Source organism: Pristiophorus japonicus, chromosome 3 (assembly GCF_044704955.1).
Source record: "Pristiophorus japonicus isolate sPriJap1 chromosome 3, sPriJap1.hap1, whole genome shotgun sequence".
Taxonomy (NCBI): Eukaryota; Metazoa; Chordata; class Chondrichthyes; family Pristiophoridae; genus Pristiophorus; species Pristiophorus japonicus.
The window spans coordinates 95,506,831-95,532,762 of NC_091979.1; the positions used below are offsets into that span (position 1 = coordinate 95,506,831).

Consider the following 25,932-nt stretch of genomic DNA (forward strand, 5'->3'; position numbering starts at 1 on the left):
AAGGCCCAGCGGGTGTTCCACAGGCAGCGGCAGTCGGCGAGAGACGGGAGCAGCGTGGTGAGGCCTATAAAAGGTCCAGCGGGTGTTGCACAGGCAGCGGCAGTCGGCGAGAGGCGGGAGCAGCGTGGTGAGGCCTATAATAGGCCCAGCGGGTGTTCCACAGGCAGCGGCAGTCGGCGAGAGGTGGGAGCAGCGTGGTGAGGCCTATAAAAGGCCCAGCGGGTGTTCCACAGGCAGCGGCAGTCGGCGAGAGGCGGGAGCAGCGTGGTGAGGCCTATAAAAGGCCCAGCGGGTGTTCCACAGGCAGCGGCAGTCGGCGAGAGGCGGGAGCAGCGTGGTGAGGCCTATAAAAGGCCCTGTGGGTGTTCCACAGGCAGCGGCAGTCGGCGAGAGGCGGGAGCAGCGTGGTGAGGCCTACAAAGGCCCAGCGGGTGTTCCACAGGCAGCGGCAGTCGGCGAGAGACTGGAGCAGCGTGGTGAGGCCTACAAAGGCCCAGCGGGTGTTCCACAGGCAGCGGCAGTCGGCGAGAGGGGGGAGCAACGTGGTGAGGCCTATAAAAGGCGAGCTTGTGCAGCTCCAGCTGGGAGAAAAAGCGTGGTGAGTGTTTGCTAGTGCTGTTGGGGAGGAGTTAAACTAATATGGCAGGGGGATGGGAACCAATGCAGGGAGACAGAGGGAAACAAAAAGGAGACAAAAGCAAAAGACAGAAAGGAAATGAGGAAAAGTGGAGGGCAGAGAAACACAAGGCAAAGAACAAAAAGGGCCACTGTACAGCAAAATTCTAAAAGGACAAAGGGTGTTAAAAAAACAAGCCTGAAGGCTTTGTGTCTTAATGCAAGGAGTATCCGTAATAAGGTGGATGAATTAACTGTAAAATAGATGTTAACCAATATGATGTGATTGGGATTACAGAGACGTGGTTCCAGGATGATCAGGGCTGGGAACTCAACATCCAGGGGTATTCAACATTCAGGAAGGATAGAATAAAAGGAAAAGGAGGTGTGGTAGCATTGCTGGTTAAAGAAGAGATTAATGCAATAGTTAGGAAGGACGTTAGCTTGGATGATGTGGAATCTATATGGATAGAGCTGCAGAACACCAAAGGGCAAAAAACGTTAGTGGGAGTTGTGTACAGACCTCCAAACAGTAGTAGTGATGTTGGGGAGGGCATCAAACAGGAAATTAGGGGTGCATGCGATAAAGGTGCAGCAGTTATAATGGGTGACTTTAATATGCACATAGATTGGGCGAGCCAAACTGGAAGCAATACGGTGGAGGAGGATTTCCTGGAGTGCATAAGGGATGGTTTTCTAGACCAATATGTCGAGGAACCAACTAGGGGGGAGGCCATCTTAGACTAGGTGTTGTGTAATGAGAGAGGCTTAATTAGCAATCTTGTTGTGCGAGGCCCCTTGGCGAAGAGTGACCATAATATGGTGGAATTCTGCATTAGGATGGAGAATGAAACAGTTAATTCAGAGACCATGGTCCAGAACTTAAAGAAGGGTAACTTTGAAGGTATGAGGCGTGAATTGGCTAGGATAGGTTGGCGAATGATACTTAAGGGGTTGACTGTGGATGGTGAATGGCAGACATTTAGAGACCGCATGGATGAACTACAACAATTGTACATTCCTGTCTGGCGTAAAAATAAAAAAGGGAAGGTGGCTCAACCGTGGCTATCAAGGGAAATCAGGGATAGTATTAAAGCCAAGGAAGTGGCATACAAATTGGCCAGAAATAGCAGTGAACTCGGGGACTGGGAGAAATTTAGAACTCAGCAGAGGAGGACAAAGAGTTTGATTAGGGCAGGGAAAATAGTGTACGAGAAGAAGCTTGCAGGGAACATTAAGACGGATTGCAAAAGTTTCTATAGATATGTAAAGAGAAAAAGTTTAGTAAAGACAAACGTAGGTCCCCTGCAGTGAGAATCAGGGGCAGTCATAACGGGGAACAAAGAAATGGCAGACCAATTGAACAAGTACTTTGGTTCGGTATTCACTAAGGAGGACACAAACAACCTTCCGGATATAAAAGGGGTCAGAGGGTCTAGTAAGGAGGAGGAACTGAGGGAAATCATTATTCGTCGGGAAATTGTGTTGGGGAAATTGATGGGATTGAAGGCCGATAAATCCCCAGGGCCTGATGGACTGCATCCCAGAGTACTTAAGGAGGTGGCCTTGGAAATAGCGGATACATTGACAGTCATTTTCCAACATTCCATTGACTCTGGATCAGTTCCTATCGAGTGGAGGGTAGCCAATGTAACCCCACTTTTTAAAAAAGGAGGGAGAGAGAAAACAGGGAATTATAAACCGGTCAGCCTGACCTCAGTAGTGGGTAAAATGATGGAATCAATTATTAAGGATGTCATAGCAGCGCATTTGGAAAGAGGTGACATGATAGGTCCAAGTCAGCATGGATTTGTGAAAGGGAAATCATGTTTGACAAATCTTCTGGAATTTTTTGAGGATGTTTCCAGTAGAGTGGACAAGGGAGAACCAGTTGATGTGGTATAGTTGGACTTTCAGAAGGATTTCGACAAGGTCCCACACAAGAGATTAATGTGCAAAGTTAAAGCACATGGGATTGGGGGTAGTGTGCTGACATGGATTGAGAACTGGTTGTCAGACAGGAAGCAAAGAGTAGGAGTAAATGGGTACTTTTCAGAATGGCAGGCAGTGACTAGTGGGGTACCGCAAGGTTCTGTGCTGGGGCCCCAGCTGTTTACACTGTACATTAATGATTTAGACAAGGGGATTAAATGTAGTATCTCCAAATTTGCAGATGACACTAAGTTAGGTGGCAATGTGAGGTGCGAGGAGGATGCCATGAGGCTGCAGAGTGACTTGGATAGGTTAGGTGAGTGGGCAAATGCATGGCAAATGAAGTATAATGTGGATAGAAACATAGAAAATAGGTGCAGGAGTAGGCCATTCGGCCCTTCGAGCCTGCACCGCCATTCAATGAGTTCATGGCTGAACATTCAACTTCAGTACCCCATTCCTGCTTTCTCGCCATACCCCTTGATCCCCCTAGTAGTAAGGACCTCATCTAACTCCTTTTTGAATATATTTAGTGAATTGGCCTCAACAACTTTCTGTGGTAGAGAATTCCACAGGTTCACCACTCTCTGGGTGAAGAAGTTCCTCCGCATCTCGGTCCTAAATGGCTTACCCCTTATCCTTAGACTGTGACCTCTGGTTCTGGACTTCCCCAACATTGGGAACATTCTTCCTGCATCTAACCTGTCTAACCCCGTCAGAATTTTAAATGTTTCTATGAGGTCCCCTCTCATTCTTCTGAACTCCAGTGAATACAAGCCCAGTTGATCCAGTCTTTCTTGATGGGTCAGTCCCGCCATCCCGGGAATCAGTCTGGTGAACCTTCGCTGCACTCCCTCAATAGCAAGAATGTGCTTCCTCATTTTGGAGACCAAAACTGTACACAATACTCCAGGTGTGGCCTCACCAATGCCCTGTACAACTGTAGCAACACCTCCCTGCCCCTGTACTCAAATCCCCTTGCTATGAAGGCCAACATGCCATTTGCTTTCTTAATCGCCTGCTGCACCTGCATGCCAACATCAATGACTGATGTACCATGACACCCAGGTCTCTTTGCACCTCCCCTTTTCCTAATCTGTCACCATTCAGATAATAGTCTGTCTCTCTGTTTTTACCACCAAAGGGGATAACCTCACATTTATCCACATTATACTTCATCTGCAATGCATTTGCCCACTCACCTAACCTATCCAAGTCGCTCTGCAGCCTCACTGCATCCTCCTCGCAGCTCACACTGCCACCCAACTTAGTGTCATGCGCAAATTTGGAGATACTACATTTAATCCCCTCATCTAAATCATTAATGTACAGTGTAAACAGCTGGGGCCCCAGCACAGAACCTTGCGGTACCCCACTAATCACTGCCTGCCATTCTGAAAAGTACCCATTTACTCCTACTCTTTGCTTCCTGTCTGACAACCAGTTCTCAATCCATGTCAGTACACTACCCCCAATCCCATGTGCTCTAACTTTGCACATCAATCTCTTGTGTGGGACCTTGTCGAACGCCTTCTGAAAGTCCAAATATACCACATCAACTGGTTCTCCCTTATCCACTCTACTGGAAACATCCTCAAAAAATTCCAGAAGATTTGTCAAGCATGATTTCCCTTTCACAAATCCATGCTGACTTGGACCTATCATGTCACCTCTTTCCAAATGCACTGCTATGACATCCTTAATAATTGATTCCATCATTATACCCACTACCGATGTCAGGCTGACCGGTCTATAATTCCCTGTTTTCTCTCTCCCTCCTTTTTTAAAAAGTGGGGTTACATTGGCTACCCTCCACTCCATAGGAACTGATCCAGAGTCAATGGAATGTTGGAAAATGACTGTCAACGCATCCACTATTTCCAAGGCCACCTCCTTAAGTACTCTGGGATGCAGTCCATCAGGCCCTGGGGATTTATCGGCCTTCAATCCCATCAATTTCCCCAACACAATTTCCCGGCTAATAAGGATTTCCCTCAGTTCCTCCTCCTTACTAGACCCCCCGACCCCTTTTATAACCGAAAGGTTGTTCGTGTCCTCCTTCGTGAATACCGAACCAAAGTACTTGTTCAATTGGTCCGCCATTTCTTTGTTCCCCGTTATGACTTCCCCTGATTCTGACTGCAGGGGACCTACGTTTGTCTTTACTAACCTTTTTCTCTTTACATATCTATAGAAACTTTTGCAATCCGTCTTAATGTTCCCTGCAAGCTTCTTCTCATACTCCATTTTCCCTGCCCTAATCAAACCCTTTGTCCTCCTCTGCTGAGTTCTAAATTTCTCCCAGTCCCCAGGTTCGCTGCTATTTCTGGCCAATTTGTATGCCACTTCCTTGGCTTTAATACTATCCCTGATTTCCCTTGATAGCCACGGTTGAGCCACCTTCCCTTTTTTATTTTTACTCCAGACAGGAATGTACAATTGTTGTAGTTCATCCATGCGGTCTCTAAATGTCTGCCATTGCCCATCCACAGTCAACCCCTTAAGTATCATTCGCCAATCATTCCAGCCAATTCACGCCTCATACCTTCAAAGTTAGCCTTCTTTAAGTTCTGGACCATGGTCTCTGAATTAACTGTTTCATTCTCCATCCCAATGCAGAATTCCATCATATTATGGTCACTCTTCCCCAAGGGGCCTCGCACAACGAGATTGCTAATTAATCCTCTCATTACATAACACCCAGTCTAAGATGGCCTCCCCCCGAGTTGGTTCCTCGACATATTGGTGTAAAAAACCATCCCTTATGCACTCCAGGAAATCCTCCTCCACCGTATTGCTTCCAGTTTGGTTAGCCCAATCTATGTGCATATTAAAGTCACCCATTATAACTGCTGCACCTTTATTGCACGCACCCCTAATTTCCTGTTTGATGCCCTCCCCAACATCACTACTACTGTTTGGAGGTCTGTACACAACTCCCACTAACGTTTTTTGCCCTTTGGTGTTCTGCAGCTCTACCCATATAGATTCCACATCATCCAAGCTAATGTCCTTCCTAACTATTGCCTTAATCTCCTCCTTAACCAGCAATGCTACCCCACCTCCTTTTCCTTTTATTCTATCCTTCCTGAATGTTGAATACCCCTAGATGTTGAGTTCCCAGCCCTGATCATCCTGGAGCCACGTCTCCGTAATCCCAATCACATCATATTTGTTAACATCTATTTGCACAGTTAATTCATCCACCTTATTGCGGATACTCCTTGCATTAAGACACAAAGCCTTTAGGCTTGTTTTTTTAACACCCTCTGTCCTTTTAGAATTTTGCTGTACAATGGCCCTTTTTGTTCTTTGCCTTGGGTTTCTCTGCCCTCCACTTTTCCTCATCTCCTTTCTGTCTTTTGTTTTTGCCTCCTTTTTGTTTCCCTCTATCTCCCTGCATTGGTTCCCAGCCCCCTGCCATATTAGTTTAACTCCTCCCCAACAGCACTAGCAAACACTCCCCCGAGGACATTGGTTCCGATTCTGCCCAGGTGCAGACCGTCCGGATTGTACTGGTCCCACCTCCCCCAGAACCGGTTCCAATGCCCCAGGAATTTGAATCCCTCCCTGCTGCACAATTGCTCAAGCCACGTATTCATCTGAGCTATCCTGCGATTCCTACTCTGACTAGCACGTGGCACTGGTAGCAATCCCGAGATTACTACTTTTGAGGTCCTACTTTTTAATTTAGCTCCTAGCTCCTTAAATTCATTTCGTAGGAACTCATCCCTTTTTTTACCTATGTCATTGGTACCAACGTGCACCACGACAACTGGCTGTTCTCCCTCCCTTTTTAGAATGTCCTGCACCCGCTCCGAGACATCCTTGACCCTTGCACCAGGGAGGCAACATACCATCCTGGAGTCTCGGTTGCGGCCGCAGAAACGCCTATCTATTCCCCTTACAATTGAATCCCCTATCACTATCGCTCGCCCACTCTTTTTCCTGCCCTCCTGTGCAACAGAGCCAGCCACGGTGCCATGAACTTGGCTGCTGCTGCCCTCTCCTGATGAGTCATCCCCCTCAACAGCACTCAAAGCTGTGTATCTGTTTTGCAGTGGGATGACCACAGGGGACCCCTGCACTACCTTCCTTGCACTACTCTTCCTGCTGGTCTTCCATTCCCTCGCTGGCTGTGGACCCTTCTCCTGCGGTAAGACCAACTCGCTACACGTGATACTCACGTCATTCTCAGCATTGTGGTAATGTGAGGTAATCCACTTTGGTGGTAAAAACAGAGATAGACTATTATCTGAATGGTGACAGATTAGGAAAAGGGGAGGTGCAACGAGACCTGGGTGTCATGGTACATCAGTCATTGAAGGTTGGCATGCAGGTACAGCAGGCGGTTAAGAAAGCAAATGGCATGTTGCCTTCATAGCGAGGGGATTTGAGTACAGGGGCAGGGAGGTGTTGCTACAGTTGTACAGGGCCTTGGTGAGGCCACACCTGGAGTATTGTGTGCAGTTTTGGTCTCCTAACTTGAGGAAGGACATTCTTGCTATTGAGGGAGTGCAGCGCAGGTTCACCAGACTGATTCCCGGAATGGCGGGACTGATCTATCAAGAAAGACTGGATCAACTGGGCTTGTATTCACTGGAGTTCAGAAGAATGAGAGGAACGTTTAAAATTCTGATGGGTTCAGACAGGTTAGATGCAGGAAGAATGTTCCCAATGTTGGGGAAGTCCAGAACCAGGGGTCACAGTCTAAGGATAAGGGGTAAGCTATTTAGGACCGAGATGAGGAGAAACTTCTTCACCCAGAGAGTGGTGAACCTGTGGAATTCTCTACCACAGAAAGTTGTTGAGGCCAATTCATTAAATATATTCAAAAAGGAGTTAGATGAAGTCCTTACTACTAGGGGGATCAAGGGGTATGGCGAGAAAGCAGGAATGGGGTACTGAAGTTGCATGTTCAGCCATGAACTCATTGAATGGCGGTGCAGGCTAGAAGGGCCGAATGGCCTACTCCTGCACCTATTTTCTATGTTTCTGTGTTTCTAAGTGGACATAATATAAACACTTCTTACATTCACACTTGCACTTTATTGAAATTTGAGGGGGGAAAAGTTGCCTATATTGTGGCTGTGTGACATTTTCATACTTGGACACTATGCTTAACTGCAATCCTGATGATTTGTGACAAGACTTAAGAATGGCAAGCTTGTTTCCTATGTTCGACCCAGTTGTGTCTTAACCAATTAAAAGACAGTCATAATATTGGCCAAATGCAGATTAAAGCCCCCCTGTATCCTGACTGGTATTGAGCCAGATTACTCTTTGATGCAACACTGAATTTTCTATTAATTTTAAGTCAATTTTATGCTCTTTCTGGGGCCAATCTTAAATTGAATTATGGCCAATTGTGTGTTGTGTTTAAGAATTAGACTGATACTGGCCAAACTAATTTCAGTAACAGTATTATGCCATGTAACATGGTGTATTATCAGAGCCATTGATTTATAACAGTAACAACTTGCATTTATATGGCGACTTTAACATAGTAAAATGTCCCTTGGTACTTCACTAGAGCGTTATCAAACAGATTTTGCCACCGAGCCACATAAAGAGATATTAGGGCAGATGGCCAAAAGCTTAGGAACATAGGAAATAGGAGCACGAGTAGGCCATTCGGCCCCTCGAGCCTGCTTCGCCATTCCATAATATCATGGCTGATCTGATCTTAGGCTCAGCTCCACTTCTTTGCCCGCTCCCCATAACCCTTTACTCCTGTATCTTTCAAAAATCTGTCTATCTCCACCTTAAATATATTCAATGACCCAGCCTCCACAGCTCTCTGGGGCAGAGAATTCCACAGATTTACGACCCTCTGAGAGAAGAAATTCCTCCTCATCTCAGTTCTAAATGGGCGACCCCTTATTCCTAAACTATGCCCCCTAGTTCTAGATTCCCCCACGAGTGGAAACATCCTCTCTGCATCTACCTTGCCGAGCCCCCTCAGTATCTTATATGTTTTAATAGGATCTCCTCTCGTTCTTCTAAACTCCAATGAGTATAAGCCCAACCTACTCAACCTTTCTTCATAAGTCAGCCCCCTCATCTCAGGAATCAACCTAGTGAACCTTCTCTGAACTGCCTCCAATGCAAGTATATACCTCCTTAAATAAGGAGACCAAAACTGTATGCAGTACTCTAGGTGTGGTTTTTCCAATACCCTGTACAGTTCCAGCAGGACTTCTCTGCTTGTATACTCTATCCCCCTTGCAATAAAGGCCAACATTCCATTTGCCTTCCTGATTACTTGCTGTTCCTGCATACTAACGTTTTGTGTTTCATGCACAAGGAGCCCCAGGTCCCTCTGTACTGCAGCATTTTGTAATCTCTCCATTTAAATAATAATTTGCTTTTTTATTTTTCCTGCCAAAATAGATAAGCTCACACTTTCCCACATTATACTCCATTTGCCAAATGTTTGCCCACTCACTTAGCCTGTCTATATCCGTTTGCAGATTCTTTGTGTCCTCTTCGCAACTTGCTTTCCCACCCATCTTTGTATTATCAGCAAACTTGGCTACATTACACTCTGTTCCTTCATCCAAGTCATATAATATAGATTATAAATAGTTGAGGCCCCAGCACGTATCCCTGCGGCACCCTACTAGTTACCGTTTGCCAACTGGAAAATTACCTATTTATCCCGACTCTCTGTTTTCTGTTAGTTAGCCAATCCGCTATCCATGCTAATATATTACCCCCAACCCCATGAGCTTTTATCTTGTGCAGTAACCTTTTCTATGGTACCTTATCGAATGCCTTCTGGAAATCCAAATACACCACATCCACTGGTTCCCCTTTATCCACCCTGATCGTTACATCCTCAAGGAACTCCAGCAAATTTGTCAAACATGATTTCCCGTTCACAAAACCATGCTGACTCTGCTTTACTAAATTATGCTTTTCCAAATGTCCTGCTACTGCTTCCTTAATAATGGACTCCAGCATTTTCCCAACGACACATGTTACGCTAACTGGTCTATAGTTTCCTGCTTTTTGTCTGCCTCCTTTTTCAAATAGGGGTGTTACATTTGCGGTTTTCCAATCCGCTGGGACCTCTCCAGAATCCAGGGAACTTTGGTAGGTTGCAACCAATGCATCAACTATCTCTGCAGCCACTTCTTTTAAGACTCTGGGATTCAAGCCATCAGGTCCAGAGGACTTGTCCACCTTTAGTCCCATTATTTTACTAAGTACTTTTTCTTTAGTAATAGTGATTGTTTTAAGTGTGAAGACCAATACAAAATATTTGTTCAAAGTCTGCCAGTTCCCTGTCCCCCATTATTAATTCCCCAGTCTCATCCTCTAAGGGATCAATGTATACTTTAGGTACTCTTCCTTTTTATATACCTGTAGAAGGTCTTACTATCTATTTTTATATTTCTTGTTTGTTTACTCTGATAATCTATCTTCCCTCTCTATTTTTTTACTGCTCCTTTGCTGGTTTTTAAAAATGTCCCAATTCTCTGTCCTCCCACTAATCTTGGCCACTTTGTATGCCATTGTTTTCAGTTTGATACCATCCTTTACATCCTTAGTTAACTACGGATGGTATTCCCTTCTCTTAAAGTCTTTTCTTCTCACTGGAATAAATTTATGTTGAAAGTTATGAAGTATTTCCTTAAATGTCTGCCACTGCTTATCTACCGTCTTACACTTTAATCTATTTTCACTATAGTGAACTCTGTCTTCATACCTTTGTAATCGCCTTTATTTAAGATCAGGGCACTGGTTTGAGATCCAACTTTCTCACCCTCCCAACTGAATTTGAAATTCAACTATGCTATGATTAACTCTTTCCTAGAGGATCCTTTACTGTGTGATCATTTACTAATCCTGTCTCATTACACTACCAGATCCAGGATAGCCTGCTCCCTGGTTGGTTCCGCAACGTACTGTTCAAGGAAACCATCCCCGGTACACTCTATGAACTCTTACGCAAGGCTACCCTGGCCAATTTGTTTCGTCCAATCAATATGAAGATTTCAGTCGCCCATGATTATTGCCATACCTTTCTTACAAGCCTCCATTATTTCTTGATTGATACTCCGTCCAACAGTGTAGCTAATAATAGGTGCCCTATAGACTATGTCCACCAGTGACTTTTTCCCCTTATTATTTCTTATCTCCACCCAAACCGAGTTTACATCTTGATCTTCTGAGCCAATATCATTTCTCACGACTGCACTGAGTTCATCTTTTATTTACAGAGCTACCCCACCTCCTTTTCCCTTCTGTCTATCCTTCGGAATTTTCAAGTACCCATGAATATTCAGTTCCCAGCCTTGGTCACCTTGTAACCACGTCTCTGTAATGGCTATCAAATCATACCCATTTGTATCTATTTGTGCCGTCAACTCATCTATCTTGTTATGAATGCTGCGTGCATTCAGATAAAGAACTTTTAATTTTATTTTTTTACCATTTTTCCCTGCTCTGACCCCACTTTCTGATACCCTCTTATTTTTGTACATTCTGCCCCTTTCTGTCACATTCTGGTTATCATGTCCCTCTTCGCTACCCTGCTCTATTGCCTTTTCCTTTCTCTTTGATTTTTTACAATTTCACTAACCTGAACCCTCTCTTTCCCCCCGCCCCCCCCCCCCCCCCCATTATTTAGTTTAAAGCCCTCTTGGTCAAAGAGGTAGGTTTTAAGAAGCTTCCAGGGGCGAAAACATGTGTGGAGGGATTCAAACATGGAGTTCCGGGAAAAATGGGCACGGATTTTGGAGGCGACAACACGTTCAAGAACTTTGGAGAGGAAAGGGAGATTGTAGCTGGGGTGGTAGTTTTCAAAGACAGAGGAGGTCAAGGGTTGTTTTTTGAGGAGAGGGGTGATGACGGCAGATTTGAAGAGCAGGGGAACAGTACCTGAGGACAGAGAACTGTTAACAATATCAGCTAACATGGAGGCCAGGAGGGAAGCAGGGTAGTCAGCAGTTTAATGCGAATAGAGTCGAGGGAACGGGGTGAGTCTCGTGGACAAGATGAGCTCAGAGAGGGCATGAGGAGAGATTAGGGAGAAACTGGAGAAAGATGCGAGTTCAGGACTAAGGCAGGGGGAACCTTAGAGGAAGTTTGGCTCGGTGGCTAGGGGAAGGGAGGGAAGCTGCAGAGGCAACTGTACGGATGGTCTCAATCTTAATGTTAAAGAAGTCCATGAACTCATCAGAATTGTTGGAGGTGCGGGTGAAGGAGGTAGGGGAGAGGGGTTTAAGAAGATGGTTTGAAGTGGAGTAAAGAAGCCGATATTATCTTTGCATTCCAGGATGATCCTGGAATAGTGAGCAGTTTTGGTAGAAGAGAGCAGGATCTGATGGTGCTTTATGTGGTCCAGCCAGATCTGATGATGATTGGCTAAAACAGTTGTCCACCATATGCATTCAAGACTGCGTCACTTGGACTTAAGAGAGAGGCTATGAGGGACCCATCGCAGTAGTAGAAACAAATCTTATGACTGAACTGGTCACGTCCTGCTTTTATTTCATGGTATGTTGTGTGACTCAATTATTCTAAGAAAACCATAAGTGAATTTTCTTGAATATTTTGTGTGTGTTTTTATTGCTCTTTTTTTTAAAGCCTAAGATACATAGCAAGATTATATGCAAGGTATATCATATTAGAAGTAGATACCTGGTGTTTAGCAGCACTGAGGGAGTATGTGGAGGGTTTAGTAGTATTAGGTGCACCTAGACCTCTGTAGCACTAGGGGACTGATCTTTGAGTTTGCAGAACTGGGTTGGGGATGCTGGCATTTGGAAGAATAAGGGGATGGGATGTGGGGTTTGCCTCACTGGTGTTTACTTGGGAGTCTGTTAGCTCAAGGAAGAGGTGCAGGTTTGATATCATTGGTGGAGAGGGGCATCCTTGAATCTAGCATTGGTTCCAAGAGATTGGCACAAATATTTTAAGTGTTTTCTGTTTGGTTTCTGAAAGATAAAAACGATTTTCCGTAAGCCATTTAGGACTGAGATGAGGAGAAACTTCTTCACTCAGAGAGTTGTTAACCTGTGGAATTCCCTACCGCAGAGAGTTGTTGATGCCAGTTCATTGGATATTCAAGAGGGAGTTGGATATGGCCCTGACAGCTAAAGGGATCAAGGGGTATGGAGAAAAAGCAGGAAAGGGGTACTGAGGTGAATGATCAGCCATGATCTTATTGAATTGTGGTGCAGGCTCGAAGGGCCGAATGGCCTACTCCTGCACCTATTTTCTATGTTTCTATGATAATTAAAAACCACAACTATAACAATAAATATAAATATTCCACTCCTTCTGTCTCTGCTTCCCTGGGACAATAAATAAACATGTCGCTGCTTTAATGAAATTCACTTTTGACTTACAACCAAAGAAGGTCAGCAATTTTTACATCTTATAAGTGATTGGCAAGAAGCAGGGCTTTCACAGCCAGTAATCCATGTGAATGGCTAGTATTTCTGTCAATCATAAACACTTTATGAAATTACTTTCAAATGCATTATTTACCTTGGATAGGAACCCCAAGGATTTTCATGGATTAAAAACCTTGTAACAAAATTATTTTAGTCTGTTAGAATTATTTCACAATTTGCCATGTGTTTCCACTCACCCATTGCAGCGCTAGGTCCGTGCAGCAGAGCTGGTCTCCAGTTGTCTTGGTTAACCCTTGCCACTGGACCAAGACCTAGTCTGTGAAGCCCGTGTGGTGGCTGATGTGCAATGGCCACCACGCATTAAAGAAAATCCATGCACAGGCATCTTCAAGATTTAGTTCGAGACCTGGAATTTTAGGTCTTTTATTGAAACACTTGTGAACTTTTTGACATTCAAGCAAGTCATCCTCGATTCAAGGGACTGCCTATGATGATGATGATGATGATGATTGCAGCTGTAGAAACAAATCATGGAATCTGTGGTTTTGAATTGTAAGTGGAAATAGCATTGTAACTCTCTCACTTTCTGCTTGATGCATGTTCTGAAGTAATTTAACTTTTGTTTAAAACTTCATCAGAAAACATTGTTAAATTTGTTGCCTTGTTTGCATTCAAATTGTTTTCAAAAATATACAAAGTGAAATGCTATTATGCACAAACACAATTGGACTTTGCTGCTGCAGGAAATACATAACTTTCACTTTATTAAACAAAAGCAGCTAAATGTGCGCAATTATTGCTAATCTGCCAAGTTTGAAATGGTTTCACCTGTGGCTCAGTGGGGGTAGCACACGCGCCTCTGAGTCAGAAGGTTGTGAGTTCAAGTCCCACTCCAGATACTTGAGCACATACATCTAGACTGACATTCCAATGCAGTGCTGAGGGAGTGTTGCACTGTTGGAGGTGCCATCTTTCGGATGAGATGTTAAACCGAGACCCCGTATGCTCTCTGAGGTGGACATAAAAGATCCCATGGCACTATTTTGAAGAAGAGCAGGGGAGTTATCCCGTGTCCTGGCCAATATTTATCCCTCAATCAGCATAATAAAAACAGATTATCTGGTCATTATCACATTGCTGTTTGTGGGAGTTTGCTGTGCGAAGTTGTCTGCCGTGTTTCCCACAATAGTGACCGCACTCCAAAAGTACTTCATTGTGCTGTAAAGCACTTTGAGACGTCTGGTGGTCATGAAAGGCACTATATAATTCCTAGTCTTCCTCTTTACCTTTCACTCTGTCATTAAAACAGACTGCCATTCTGTTTTAGAAAATGCTTAATAAACTTCTCAAAGTCATCTGGCTTTTCTTCAAATAATTTCCAAAAGCAACTAAAAATAATGTTGGAGCTGCAGAGAAACTGTTGCACTGACAGAATGCTGCTGGTGTGTACTGAACAAGCTCAAACTGCAGGATCTGCCTTCAGCTATTTGAGACCGCTTCAGACAACATTATGAAGGCTTTTGTGAGAGGCTGAGACCTTCAAGGTGTCAGCCATGGCTCACATGGCATAAGAACATAAGAATTAGGAACAGGAGTAGGCCATCTAGCCCCTCGAGCCTGCTCCGCCATTCAACAAGATCATGGCTGATCTGGCCGTGGGCTCAGCTCCACTTACCTGCCCGCTCCCCGTAACCCTTAATTCCCTTATTGGTTAAAAATCTTATCTATCTGTGATTTGAATACATTCAATGAGCTAGCCTCAACTGCTCTCTTGGGCAGAGAATTCCACAGATTCACAACCCTCTGGGAGAAGAAATTCCTTCTCAACTCGGTTTTAAATTGGCTCCCCCGTATTTTGATGCTATGCCCCCTAGTTCTAGTCTCCCCGACCAGTGGAAACAACCTTTCTGCCTCTATCTTGTCTATCCCTTTCATTATTTTAAATGTTTCTATAATTTCACCCCTCATCCTTCTGAACTCCAACGAGTAAAGACCCAGTCTACTCAATCTATCATCATAAGGTAACCCCCTCATCTCCAGAATCAGCCTAGTGAATCGTCTCTGTACCCCCTCCAAAGCTAGTATATCCTTCCTTAAGAAAGGTGACCAAAACTGCACGCAGTACTCCAGGTGCGGCCTCACCAATACCCTGTACAGTTGCAGAACGACCTCCCTGCTTTTGTATTCCATCCCTCTCGCAATGAAGGCCAACATTCCATTCGCCTTCCTGATTACCTGCTGCACCTGCAAACTAACTTTTTGGGATTTATGCACAAGGACCCCGAGGTCCCTCTGCGCTGCAGCATGTTGTAATTTCTCCCCATTCAAATAATATTCCCTTTTTACTGTTTTTTTTTCCAGGGTGGATGATCTCACACTTTCCGACATTGTATTCCATCTGCCAAACCTTAGCCATTCGCTTAACCTATTTAAATCTCTTTGCAGCCTCTCTGTGTCCTCTACACAACCCGCTTTCCCGAATCTTTGTGTCATCTGCAAATTTTGTTACACTACACTCTGTCCCCTCTTACAGGTCATCTATGTATATTGTAAACAGTTGTGGTCCCAGCACCGATCCCTGTGGCACACCACTTACCACTGATTTCCAACCTGAAAAGGACCCATTTATCCCTCACCTGGGTTGCAAGGTTGTGGGTTCAGGTCCCACTCCAGAGACTTGAGCAGTATTGAGGGGGTGCTGCATTGTTGGAGGTACCGTCTTTCGGATGAGATGTTAAACCTCTGCTCTCTCGGGTGGACATAAATAAATCACATGGCACTATTTCGAAGAATGGTTGGGGAGTTCTCCTTGTCCTGGCCAATATTTATCCCTCAACTAATGCTTTAAAAAAAGCATATCACATTACTGTTTGTGGGTATTTGTTGTGTGCAAATTGGCTGCCGTGTTTCCTACATTACAACAGTGATTACACTTCAAAAGTACTTCATTGGCTGTAAATTGATTTGGGACATCCAGAATGAATGATGCTATATAAATGCTAGTCTTTCAATTAAAAACATTAACAAAGATGATCAGTGACATAAGAAGGAAATATAAGCCAATGATTGGAGCTGGCCTTAGTGATCAAAGCCACAGGAGTCGAGGTGCCATGAGAGATGGTAATACTGAGGGTGTGGCTGTGAATATGGGTAGGAGAGTTTACAGGGAAGACGGGAGAAGGCTAGGGAGAACAGGAGTGTAGTGAATTCAGAGAATGGGTAAGGGGACTGAGATAAAGATTGAAATTACGGTGACTGCAGAGTCAGAGGTCGAAGGAGAGAGGATATCTCTGAGAAAAACTCTGGATGGGGCTTATAAGAACATAAGAACATAAGAATTAGGAACAGGAGTAGGCCATCTAGCCCCTCGAGCCTGCTCCGCCATTCAATAATATCATGGCTGATCTGGCACTACCCCTCTAGTAATAGTGATTGTCTCAAGGTCCTCCCTTCCCACATTCCTGTGGCCTGCAAATTTTGGCATGGTTTTTGTGTCTTCCACTGTGAAGACGGAAGCAAAATAATTGTTTAAGGTCTCAGCCATTTCCACATTTCCCATTATTAAATCCCCCTTTTCATCTTCTAAGGGACCAACATTTACTTTAGTCACTCTTTTCCGTTTTATATATCTGTAAAAGCTTTTACTATCTGTTTTTATGTTTTGCGCAAGTTTACCTTCGTAATCTATTTTCCCTTTATTGCTTTTTTAGTCATTCTTTGCTGTTGCTTAAAATTTTCCCAATCCTCTAGTTTCCCACTAACCTTGGACACCTTATACGCATTGGTCTTTGATTTGATACTTTCCTTTATTTCCTTGGTTATCCACGGCTGGTTATCCCTTCTCTTGCCGCCCTTCTGTGGTAGATAACAAGCATTTTAAAGGAGACGAGTCGGGTGGAACAAGGGTAGGTTCCTGAAGGCGACAAACATGCCAAAGGAATGGGGTAATGATCAAAGTGATGAGAGCCACACCACCACCATGGCTTGGACAGGGCAGATAGTGGAAAGTGTAACCAGGCTTCAGTAAGGGGCAAGATGTCAACCCCTGTAAGGTTGTGGATGATAAAGGCCCCATGTGTGAGCAATCAGACATTTTGGAGGGAAATGTGACAAGGGAAAGTGATTGTTGATCTATCAAAAGAGTCCAAGGTGGCAATGCTGGGTGGGGTGAGCAGAATGGGAAGGAGGTTGGTGAGGTTATCTCTCAGCGGGTGTTCCTGGCAGCAAGATCAGCAAGAGAGGAAGATGGGACGGCCCTGCTTGAACCTGATACAATGATAGGCTCATCGGAGCTTACCAGGGGAGTTACAGAGGATAATTGTGGGCTTGTTCAAGGGGGATGCGACACTGGATATTGACCGGTCAGAAGGAAGGCTGAGGAGTAGTGATGGTTGGGGTAGAGTACAGGATGGGGGACAGGGTGCATTAAGTATATGAGAAGTGAGGAATGAAAGGTGGCATGACAGATAATGAGGAGGGAAAGGGATAATGGCCCAAGAAAGGCTTAGGGGAAGGAAAAGGGAGCTTGAAGTAATGGGCTCAGTTCCTGAACAGCAGCGAAAATATACATGTGAATGGCTATAAAGGAAATTCTGGGTTGCATAGATATGGCAGAAATTAGGTGAGACTTGTACTAGTTGTAAACTGGAACAGTTCAAAGTTGAAGTCTTTGGTTCATTGGTGGGATGAAGTCAACTTATATACAGTAAATCTGAGTAACTGGACCAAGAGCAGCAAAGACTGGAGAGCCAGGGAGGGCAAAGGTTAAATCTAAGGGATCAGTGGAGTTGAGAAAGAAGCTCCAAGGAACAGCTGTAGAGTGGCAAGGATCACACAAGATCGTGCGAAACTGCAGGAGTGTCAACAGTCCAGTGAACAGGATCGAGAAATTCTAAAGGATTAATGGAGCAGAATTAGCCATTAGAAGTGAGAGGATAACAGCAGGGCAGAGGTAATTCAGCAGTATAGCAACAGCGTCCAGAAAATAGTGAATGAGGAATCTCAGCTGAGAAGTAGAAACAGCCCACAGAAGCCAGTAGAAGAGGTAATGGAATAGAAGCAGCCCAGCAGAACAGTCTCAGTTGAATGTGGCAACAAAGTAGAGATCACAGTAAAACCCTGAAACCAGCGAAGAAATGGATTTTAGCCCAGAAGAATGTGGACTTCTTTGTAGGACCCAACACAGCAGCACAGTAAAGCTGTGAAGCCAACAGACTTAGTGGAGTTCTGCCCCCAACAGGAAGAGATTGGTCAAATGTTTTGTCTTTTAATACTCCTGTGAAGCGCCTTGGAACATTTTACTACGTTAAAGGCACTATATAAATACAAGTTGTTGCTGTTGATTGTTTTTGTATCTTCACATTCTTTGCCATTGGAGAATAGTATGAAGTAGTGGAAGGATTTGCAGACTGATTAACAGTCTGACTGGTCATGACATGAATGCTCCTTCATGGCCATAACTACCTTTTATACCAGCTGATGGGGTGATTAATCCTATGTGTTGGAAGGGTTTTATGGGCTCCCACAATCTATACAATGAGGTGGGAGCCTCCCAAGCCCACTGGATACAAGTATCCCGCTGGATGTCAAAGCAGCCAAGGATCTGGTCTCCACTCATGGGTCAGTGTGGAGCGGGGTTCAAATCCTGGAACTTCTGATTCAGAGTTGGGAATGCTACGATTAAGCCAAAGGCTCATTCAACAGCAAGAAAAAAAAGAAAGACTTGCGTTTATATAGCGCCTTTCACGACCATTGGATGTCCCAAAGCGCTTTATAGCCAATGAAGTACTTTTTTGAAATGTAGTCACTGTTGTAATGTAGGAAATGCGGTAGCCAAATTGCTCACAGCAAGCTCCCACAAACAGCAATGTGGTAATGACTAGATAATCTATTTTTTAGTGATGTTGATTGAGGGATAAATATTGGCTAGAACACCAGGAATAACTCCTGCTCTTCTTCGAAATAGCCATAGGATCTTTTACGTCCACCTGAGAGAGCAGACGGGTCTCAGTTTGAGGTCTCATCCGAAAGATGGCACCTCCAATAGTGCAGGACTCCTTCAGTACTGTACTGGAGTGTCAGATTTCTGTGCTGAAGTCTCTGGAGTGGGACTTGAAGCCACAACCTTCTGATTCAGAGATGAGAGTGCTACCCACTGAGCCACAGCTGACACTTCCAAAAATAATACGTGTCGCAATTTCTGGCAGCGATAGGATAAGTAGTGGATAGGTACCGTGGTCTAGAGCAGTTATCGTTGACTTGGAGTGGCACAGCAAAGTCACAGCAGCCGAGGCATGCAACGTAGTTCAGCTGAGCAGCAGAGTCCTGATAGCAATAGAGTCCAATTAATCAAGTGGGAGCAATGTCCAGCAGTGAAAAAGAGTAACCAGGTAAAGGCACAGAACAAACAGGTTTGGGGGATAGGTACTGTACTGTGCTGTGGAGCAAGTAGCTTTAATTTGTAGCTTTATTGAAAATATAACCACTATTAGGGACAAAAGGTCTTGTGAAGTGGGGTACAGGATACTGGTTTGGGAGGGGGGTGTGGGTGGGGTGGGGAGATGGCAATGGATGTCCACAGATGGAGTTACAAAGGCGAGGAAATCAGTAGGGAGCTGCCAGCCCAGGAGACATCTTGGACTTTAGGAGGACCAGTCAAAACATCTTTTTTGCCCTCAGCCTGATGATAAGCTAAAATAAGGGGCTCAATTTTCCCCAAAGCTGTTTTTTTGGTGGTACTCCTGTTTTTTTGAGGCCCAAGTACGCCAAAAAAAATGTTCCAAGTTTCCCTGTTTGATTTCTTCCCTAGCCTTGCCTAGCCTGTCCATTAGTTTTCGGGGTGGAGCCTTGATCTGCGCCAAAAAGATCAGGTTGCCACGGTAACCAAAGACTCAATGCAGGCTGAGGCAGGAAAGTGAAACATACAGCCAGCTTGCAACCTGCACAAGTACATTAAAATACATTGCAGCAACTTACCTCCATTAAATTATTAAAGTCCCCCCCACCGTGCAGATCCCCGCTCCTATCCCAGGCCGAAGGGCCTCCCGATCCCGGCACCTATCCCTGGACGAGAGGCCTCCTCCCTCCCAGTCCCCACAACTAGCCCAGGCCGAGTGGCCTCCCGGTCCCGATTCCCACACCTAGCCCAGGCCGAGTGGCCTCCTGGTCTTGGCCCCCACACCTACACTTAGTCCTGGCCGAGTGGCCTCCTTCTTCCCGATCCTCGCACCTAGCCCAGGCTGAGTGGCATCCTCCCTCCTGGTCCCCGCACTTAGCCCAGGCCGAGTGGTCTCCCGATCCCGGTCCCCGCACCTGGCCCAGGCCGAATGGCCTCCTCCCTCCCGGTTCCCGCACCTAACTATACCCAAAAGGCTTCTCCCCCTCTCTCTTACCTCTCCTCCTGCTGCTGTCCGGGCAGCTGCTGCACTTATCTGCGCCAATTTCCTTAACTCGCCAAAAGCTTTTTCTACAGAGGCCACATGGAATTTTTTGAGGATGTTTCCAGTAAAGTGGACAAGGGAGAACCAGTTGATGTGGTATATTTGGGCTTTCAGAAGGCTTTCGACAAGGTCCCACACAAGAGATTAATGTGCAAAGTTAAAGCACATGGGATTGGGGGTAGTGTGTTGACGTGGATTGAGAACTGGTTGTCAGACAGGAAGCAAAGAGTAGGAGTAAATGAGTACTTTTCAGAATGGCAGGCAGTGACTAGTGGGGCCCCAGCTGTTTACACTGTACATTAATAATTTAGACGAGGGGATTAAATGCAGTATCTCCAAATTTGCGGATGACACTAAGTTGGGTGGCAGTGTGAGCTGCGAGGAGGATGCTATGAGGCTGCAGAGTGATTTGGATAGGTTAGGTGAGTGGGCAAATGTATGGCAGATGAAGTATAATGTGGATAAATGTGAGGTTATCCACTTTGGTGGTAAAAACAGAGAGACAGACTATTATCTGAATGGTGACAGATTAGGAAAAGGGGAGATGCAACGAGACCTGGGTGTCATGGTACATCAATCATTGAAAGTTGGCATGCAGGTACAGCAAGCGGTTAAGAAAGCAAATGGCATGTTGGCCTTCATAGCGAGGGGATTTGAGTACAGGGGCAGGGAGGTGTTACTACAGTTGTACAGGGCCTTGGTGAGGCCACACCTGGAGTATTGTGTACAGTTTTGGTCTCCTAACTTGAGGAAGGACATTCTTGCTATTGAGGGACTGCAGCGAAGGTTCACCAGACTGATTCCCGGGATGGCGGGACTGACGTATCAAGAAAGACTGGATCAACTGGGCTTGTATTCACTGGAGTTCAGAAGAATGAGAGGGGATCTCATAGAAACGTTTAAAATTCTGACGGGTCTAGACAGGTTAGATGCAGGAAAAATGTTCCCAATGTTGGGGAAGTCCAGAACCCCAGGGGTCACAGTCTAAAGATAAGGGGTAAGCCATTTAGGACCGAGATGAGGAGAAACTTCTTCACCCAGAGAGTGGTGAACCTGTGGAATTCTCTATCACAGGAAGTTGAGGCCAATTCACTAAATATATTCAAAAAGGAGTTAGATGTAGTCCTTACTACTACGGGGATCAAGGGGTATTGCGAGAAAGCAGGAATGGGGTACTGAAGTTGCATGTTTAGCCATGAACTCATTGAATGGCGGTGCAGGCTCGAAGGGCCGAATGGCCTACTCCTGTACCTATTTTCTATGTTTCTATATGCTGACCTAAGAAGAACTGGAGTAACTGAGCTGGCCAAACTTGCCTAATTGGCCAGAATTGGTGCGAGTGGCAGGTTACGCCCCCTTTGGCTGAAAAAAAAATGAACCTAAAAAAATCGTAACTAACTTAAGGTACGCTGATGCAAATTGATTGGGGAAACTTGAATTTTTGAAACTTAGGACAAAAAAAGCAGCCTGCGCCAAAAAAACGGCGCAAATTACTGGGGAAAATTGACCACAGGGTTTGCAATACAAGAAATAGATAAGAACATATTCACAATAACGTGATTCAGCTTACCTTGAGAAGTTGTCTTTTCTGTATTTAAGTACATTCATTCATGTTTCATGTGAAGGCTGCAGCTTCTCTCAAAAAACAATGATTTAGCTGTTAGCTTCAGAACAATAGGCTCTGTCTTGGCAAGGGCAACATTTTGTACGAGTGTATTTTGCACTTTAAACTTGCTAAAATAGAAAAACTCACCGGCAGCTAGCAATGCCATGCAGCAAGCCAAATCTGACGGCCAGATCGATGCTTAGATGGGTTATAAAAAGGCCAAGCCATGATCTGCTTGTCGTTCTTCCCCTCAATCATGCAAAAATTTTGCCCCTCTAAACACAAGATCTCAAGACACAGCTTCGTGTATACTCTGGCACGCAGAAGAGCAGATATAGGACATTGAACAACGGACTCTCTGAGTTCTGGCCTGGCACCCATATTATTCAACGTTTACACCAGTGATGTGCCCGAAACAGAGTCCCGCAAGTTCGTATGCACTGCTGACATTGCCTTGGCTACGCAGAACAAACATCTGTCCATCACTGAAGAGACCCTAACCAGTGATTTACAGAGGATGGAGGCCTACTTCCGCCGATGGCGACTCTGGCCAAACCCGCAAAGGATTGTCACCTTGACATTCCACCTCAACACCCATCAAGCAAACCAAGCTTTGAAAGTCTCCTTTTGTGGCGCAGAGGTAAACCATGTCAAAAAAACCTCCTATTTAGGAGTCATGCTTGATCACATCCTATCATGTAGACAACATCTCCAGAACATTGGGAAGAAACTAAAGAGTAGGGTCAACTTGATCCAGAAACTCGTCAGATCCGCATGGGGAGCAGACATTCAAACCCTACGTATGGCAGCACTCGCCCTGGTGTACTCTTCAGCTGAGTACTGCTGTCCTATTTAGCCCCAAAACAGCGAAGCAACGGAAACAATGCCGCAGGAAAATCAACGCTGGAGCACTCCAAGACCCAGCTAAGAACGCACTATTCAGCCAGCGCCTCACTGCTAACCTGGCGACTCCCAGTGACCCAGAAATGCAGAATATCCACAGCGCCTGGTCTGCCCTCAAGGCCTCCATAATTAGCACCTGTGAAGAGACACTTGGTCACGCGACCAGGAAATGCCAAGACTGGTTCGACGAGAATGACCAAGAGATCCCGCGGCTAATAAGCCGCAAGCGCAAGGCATTCTTGGACTGGAAACAGTAACACAACTCGGGAGCAAGAAAGCAGCTCTACAGACGTCTGAAGGCCGAAGTCCAACAAAAAACTCGCGACCTAAAGAACAGATGGTGGGTGGAGGAAGCGCAGGAGATCCAGCAGCTAGCCGACAACCACAACATGCGTCGATTCTTCAGCGCAGTCAAGACCACCTACGGCCCAAGCACCCAAGGCCATACCCCACTTTTGACCAAGAACAGAGAGGTACTCATGTACTCATCAAGGACAGAGAGGCAGGCAGTGCTTGCTGGAAGGAGCGCTTCGAAGACCTCTTCAGCCGCGATTCTCTTCGATGCGAGTGTCCTTGACTCCATCTCGCACAATGGACATGATCTTCATTGCGTGGCAAATCCAAGAGAAATGCAGGGAACAACATCAACCCCTGAACATGGCCTTTTTTGACCTCACAAAGGCCTTTGACACTGTCAACCATGAGGGATTATGGAGCGTCCTCCTCAAATTTGGATGCCCCCAAAAGTTTGTCACCATCCTTCGCCTGCTTCATGACAACATGCAAGCCGTGATCCTGACCAACGGATCAACCACAGACCCAATTCACGTTCAGACCGGGGTCAAACAAGGCACCAACGCTCTTCTCGATCTTCCTTGCTGCAATGTTCCATCTCACTCTCCGTAAGCTCCCCGCTGGAGTGGAGCTAATCTACAGAACAAACGGGAAACTGTTCAGCCTCTGCTGCTTCCAGGCCAGATCCATGGTCGTCCCATCCTCTTTCATTGAATTACAGTACATAGACGGCGCCTGCGTCTGTGCACACTCGGAGGCCGAACTCCAAACCATCATCAACACTTTCACCGAAGCGTACGAAGCATGGGCCTTATGCTAAACATCCGTAAAACAAAGGTGCTCTACCAACCTGCTCCCGCCATGCAGCACTGTGTGGAAGCAAGTCATCCTCGATTCTGAGAGACTGCCTAAGAAGAAGACGACGACAGCTCTCCGGCATGGCTATCAAATCCGCATGTCCAATCTGTTGGACTATATACAGCAGGCACCTCAAAGCACCGGAGAAGTACCACCAGCACTGTCTCCTCAAGATCCTTCAAATCCATTGGGCAGGATAAGTGCACCAACGTCCGTTTTCTCTCTCAAGCCAACATCCCCAGCATCAAAGCACTGATCACGTTTGATCAGCTCCATTGAGCGGGAAAAGTTGTCCGCATGCCCAAAACAAGCGCTCTACTCGGAGCTCCGACACGGCAAGTGAGCCCCAGGTGGGCAGAGGAAACGCTTCAAGGACACCCTCAAAGCCTCCTTGGAAAAAGTGCAACACCCCACCAACACCTGAGAATCCCTGGCCCAAGACCGCACAAAGTGGAGGAAAAACATCCGGAAAGGCGCCGAACACCTCGAGTCTCTACGCCGAGAGCAAGCTGAAACCAAACGTAAACAACGGAAGGAATGCACGGCATCCCAAGCACCCTACACACCCGTTCCTTCAACCACCGTCTGCCCCACCTGTGACAGAGACTGTAGGTCCCGCATAGGACTCATCAGTCACATGAGAACTCAGTTTTAGCGTGGAAGCAAGTCATCCTCGATTCCGAGGGACTGTCCAAGAAGAAGACGACGACGACTGTTCTCCAGCATGGCTATCAAGTCCGCATGTCCAATCTGTTGCTGTCCAGCTTAATTCTACGATGAGAATTATCACTGGTATGCTTTTATCAACACCAACACGGTGGCTGCCCGTGCTTGCTAACATCGCACCACCGCACCTACGCCTCGATTATGCAGTCTCCAGAAAATAGAACCGCTACACATGCCGATCCAAGCCGACTTGAACAACCTACCACCAACCCGTCTCAAATCTAGAAGGCCATTTTGATCGATGCCGAAAGCCTTCAGTGGTCTCCCCTCAGCCTTGATGACCGATGGCAAAATTCTTGGAAGGACTGCAACATATGGAATGGATTCCTTATTAGAGGACCCCACAGTACAACCTGAAGGATCAAACCTTCCTTGCAAACAGTGGACAACCATCAACTGCCTCAGAACTGGTCATGATGGATGCTGCCACCTTCTCTATTGATGGAAGATTAAAGCAACCCCATCATGTCACTATGGAGCTCCTAATCAGACCCTGGAGTACATCATTGAGCTCTGCCCTCACAGGAAATCTGCAGGCGGCCTACAAGATATCCAGGCTGTTTCACCGGAAGCTTTGGCCTGGATATCCAACTTGGATATTGGGTCGAAAATTGCGGCCTCGCCGGGTGCGTACGAAGTGTGCAATTATGATCTGTCAAAATTTATTTAGACAGGTTCTCCGCATCCCCGGGAGAAGGACATCCGCGCAGCAGAGATTGGTCTATTTGCTCAACTCATGCCCAGCGAATGTCCTTCAAGCTCTTACACCTGGTAAAAGCAGGCAAGTAGCTTACTTTTACCAGCATAACATTTTTAAAACATAGGAAAATGTAATGTATTCATTCATTTTTAGATTGTAAACCCTGTCCATTTAAGAGAAGTTTATTTTTAACCCTATTAAAACACATTAAAAAAAATTCCCCCAAAATATATTTTTTTCTAAAACATTTAATTACATTTAATTTCAATTAATTTTAAATATGTAAGGTTTTTTAAAATTTATTGTGCTGTGTTTCTTGTTTTAGCGGGTTAGTCTCATTGATAGTAATGGGAGCTCATACAAATGGAGCTCCTATTTTTATCAATGAGAATATCTGTACGAGATAATGATTGGTGGTCCAGGCCCACATGATTCAAGCAGATGCCTTCATATGTGTAAGACATCTTCTCGTGCGCTGCGCAATGAACG

General features: G+C 45.5%; 1 protein-coding gene across 4 annotated transcripts in view; it reads left to right on the top strand.

Moving 5' to 3' along the window:
* Nucleotides 1-25,932, top strand: part of wdsub1 (WD repeat, sterile alpha motif and U-box domain containing 1) — a 111,015-nt gene that overhangs the window by 3,124 nt on the left and 81,959 nt on the right. The window contains exon 1 of one of the 4 annotated variants that reach the window (XM_070875593.1): nt 13,303-13,469. The exons of the other annotated variants lie outside the window; for them this stretch is intronic. The gene's annotated coding sequence lies outside the window, so the exon portion shown is untranslated. Of the gene's footprint in view, nt 1-13,302; nt 13,470-25,932 lie in introns of those variants that run through there. 4 annotated transcript variants of the gene reach the window in all.